We start from the raw sequence: 4306 nt of genomic DNA, 5'->3' as shown, positions 1-4306 counted from the left end.
TCATATGAGCCATACTGGCGAAGGCACTAGCCTGACAAGACTCGTAAGAACTGTAGCACAATCTGGAAAAAAAAACTTCTTTTCTTTATTGCTACAAACTGTGCTGGAAACTATCCAGAAGTTCACATTTTCTGGCAAGGAGCATTTTACCCCTAAGAACATTTGGCTCCCAGACTGCTCTGAGCTGAAAATTCTGTATTGTGCTGTTTTTGGTTTTTTTTTTTTTTTTCACACGTTACTAAATATTTCTTGAACTATGCTACCTGTAAGAAAATACAAACTTTGGTACAGCATGGATGATCATAAGCTTATGATAGCATCCCCTATGTTATTGAGTACATCATGTCCAACATGAAGATGAGGCAGCCCACTACACGTCACCTAAATTATAAAGGACAGCTGTCATTCCTAACAATCAGGATTCAAAAGGGATAATGAAGGAAGATTCCCTGTCACCACTCCTGTTTTGTCTGGCACTAAAGCCCACCAATTATCAACCTATTGGACTACAAATTTATCCTTCATCCCAGAGGTTTGATAATCCCCAGATAACATCACACCTGTTGTAGACAGTTTTGAAGCTGTATAGCTATTCTGATTAGCATTGATGGAACAACTCCAAGTGGTAAAGTGTTTTTTCAGATAACATCAGGACGGCTTTTTTTCATATGGACAAAAATGCTTAACAGACAAGAATAAGATACAAGTTAGCAATCAGCTTGCAAACTCTGTGCAGTTGTATAGCTTGGAATGATAGACTGGGCTCAAAAATATCTTGATAAACTGGACGTAAAAATATAGGCCTCTTCCACAAGGTGACATCTCATCCACTGGAAGCTATGTCAACTCTATAAGACACTGCTGTGGTGAAAAACACCCAGACAGCACTAAGGAGAATGAATGCATTATAATCATCTGGGACATTCCCACAGACACAAAGTTTGATGCTACGGTTAACAAGAAACATACAAGAGCAGTGAAGTGTCATTGTGTCAATTCTGTAAAATATATGGGAAAAGATCTTCAAGAACTATGGAAGCCACTAATTGTGTAAAGAATTCCAAGCTCATACCAGATGTGCCTGTGTAAGTTAATCTTAATGAACTGTAACAGAGGAACTCTTTGGATGAACCTGCGACTGACTCTAGCGTAGGGCTGAGGGTTCGCTCTGGTCTGGCTTCATTTCAAATGTGTAACGAAACAACAAATACTGGCCTCAGAAAGCTCTCTTCTCCTGTTAAAATCAAAATAATAGACACTGTGTTCTTCCTTCCTGCGTTTTGCATGGCCTAAAGAAACTGCTTGGTGCATCTAAGGGGCCTTTTTGTTTGGTATATCTTGTCTTTGCAACCTGAAAAAAAGGAAAAATCACTGTTGAATCTTCAGAAATCCTACCTATGGTCTCCTTCACCTTGTGTTCGTCATTCCGCTCTGCTCCTGTGTCTCAGGACATGCTACATCACATTTCTGTTTCTTATGTGGACTGTAACATCTGATGTTATAGACTGTGGTTAGGTTTCAGAGATTGATTGATGGGATGACCTTCAGTGCACCAGATTCCTGTCATTTCAATCTCCTTCGTTTGAGAGTGGATTTTAATTGTAAAGATTTATAGCCATATGAATAAAAGGTTTGTATATTCTATAAATGATACTACCAGTAACAATTTTTTTTTGAGATACAGTGTAGGGTTCTGGTACTTATATTTAGATTTACCCCTGTGTTTCTAGTTCTAGTGGTAAATAAATGTGTAGACGTTGTATTCAGGCAGCTCTGACGAATTTTGGCATCTTTGACATGTTCCTCATTTACACACTGAATTGAGGACTGGGCCGGCTCAGTGGCAAGTGCTGATCGCTGCCATACAGAAGGTCCAGGTTCGATTCCCAGCTAGAGACGGGGATGCTGTCTCTAATGAATATGCATGAGATAAGATTTGCATGCACACCACCTCCAATTGTATGAATCTGTTTCACACATATTTACTAGGAATAATCTGAAAACATGTCCCACTTGGTGGCCCTTGAGGATTTGGAAGAGAACGGCCAGGTCCAAAAATAAAGCTGCCAAGTGATGGGGCTGGGGTCATTTCCTTCATCCCCATTAGTGCCTGGAGGGCTTTGCTTCAAAAACCCTGTTGAAAAGGGGGCTTTTAGTTGCTGTTAGCGTGGTCCCGCTTTGGCAGAAGTATTTCGTATACAAACACACAACTATATCACCTTTGTCACAAATATTTCTGCAAGAAAAATAACACCATAGTACACTATTTACCATAGGTTACAGAGCTCGTATGAACTTGTAACCCCAGAATCCCGACATAAACCCTGAGCTAACTCTGTCCTCTCCTCCTCACATTTAAGCAATTATAACACAAAATGAAATCACATATATGTATTATTTTCAGAAGGTTTTTTTTTTTGTTTTGTTCTTTATACATTTGAACACAGGTTAACTAAAACACAACCAAACTTGGCAGAACCTTTTGACCCAAAATGTCCAAAAACTTGAGACCACAAACTTGAGAGCTGCACAGCGGGTCTTGCGAAGCTGCCACGAAGTCTCGGCAGCCATTTTAAACAAGCGGTGGCAGCGAGAGATCAGCAGCAGCGGGCAGGAATGGGGATCTTTCCTGCCCCACAGCAAGCTACTAGACCACCAGGCTGACGAAGCATGTGGAGGGAAGGCACCCAGGGGAGGAGAGGTGGATGGATGGCGTTGTGTATGAGTAGGAAGGAAGGAGTTGAAGCCAATTAGGTCAAGCTCTGTTTCCCCTTCCTCAGGCAGCCATCATCGCCGTACACTCAAAACAAAGCAAACAAACCTATGAGCTGCTGCATCCATGTTGTTCTTTATTGTTGGTAACATTTTTATTTAATCTGACATATTTTCAAACATGCCGGCTTGTGCACAGAGGAAGTATAATAATGGAATAACGTTTCATAGGTAGAGTAGTAATTTGTTATAAATCGTAATCAATGTGTCATATGGAGGGGCTGGTTACAGGAACGCCCCAGCACTGTTATATTTGTGCAGAGATTTTTTTCTAAAACAGACACTGTGCTCATATTCATTGAGAACTCGCACTGACATTAGGTCAATCACAGACTTATTGTCTCAACCATTTTTTTAACCGTTAACAGGGAGATTCAGATAAGTATAATTACCTACTCATTGTTCAAAAAAATTTCTGAAAACATCATAAATTAATTCCAAAAAGGAAAAACATCCAGAATACTTCAATATGTAGTTTAAGACCATTGACATCAATTTCAAGAACAAACCTCTCTTGTACATCTTAAAAGGCTGATTTTAAAGCCCAAAATATTGGGGGGGGGGGGGGGGGGCTACCATTAAGATGTGTTATTTTACCACAACTCGTATTAGAGCCCAACTGAAATCAAATCTGCGACCAAAATTGAGCAGTCAGTTTCGGCAGAAAAAAAAACTGACTCTCGACCTGATGGCACCTCCCGAGTCTGCTCCCTCCACCCCCTCCTGGTCCTAGCAGCCATTTTGCAATTGGAATCAGCTCTTACCCAGGCTGTCACCTCACGTGGACGTTCTGGAAGCCATTTTCTGAGCCAGGTGTGGGCAGGAGCGAGTGGGGACGCTCCTGCTCCCACTACGCACCAACAAAACTGTAGGCCCTGGAGGAGGCTGCCACTGGGGGGGGGGGGGGGGGGGGGGGGGGAAGCTCAGGAGGGGCTTGAGAGAGGGAAGCTGCTGCCAGTGGGCATGTTTTCTGATTGGGGAGGGAGGGAGTTTCACTTTCGGCTGAAAATGCGAAAAACCCTAACCCAAATTTCAGGCCAGTTTCGGTGGTGAATTTGAAATCAAAATTCAAATCAGCCTCTACCAATACTAAGCAGCCTGTGAAAGGGAACTGGGACTTCATATACCGCCTTTATGAGGTTTTTGCAACTACATTCAAAGCGGTTTACATATATTCAGGTACTTATTTTGTAATCTTGTAATAAACATGGAATCAAAATGTTTCTGTGCGGATGGAGAATATGGGCCTTGAGATTCCCTTAGTCTAGTGTTTGAAAGTGATATTCTCAGCTGTGATCTGAGACACTATCCCATGAGGTAAAAGCTGTGGTGGGCTCATGTTCACATGTAGTGCCCTGGAGAGGTTTCGCAGAAAGCAAGTTCTGCTTACGTGTAGTTTGGCACTAGACGGAAATACTGAGTCCTGGAGGTTTGGCAGAATGACGTTCTTTTGGCTTTCCTGAATGTGGGAGGGACAGGAATCATCACTGACCAATCAAAAACGCAGCTCCTGCTTGCTGCCCATCCTGCATTC

Source organism: Microcaecilia unicolor, chromosome 6 (genome assembly GCF_901765095.1).
Source record: "Microcaecilia unicolor chromosome 6, aMicUni1.1, whole genome shotgun sequence".
Classification (NCBI taxonomy): Eukaryota; Metazoa; Chordata; class Amphibia; order Gymnophiona; family Siphonopidae; genus Microcaecilia; species Microcaecilia unicolor.
This window is presented reverse-complemented; position numbering follows the sequence as displayed.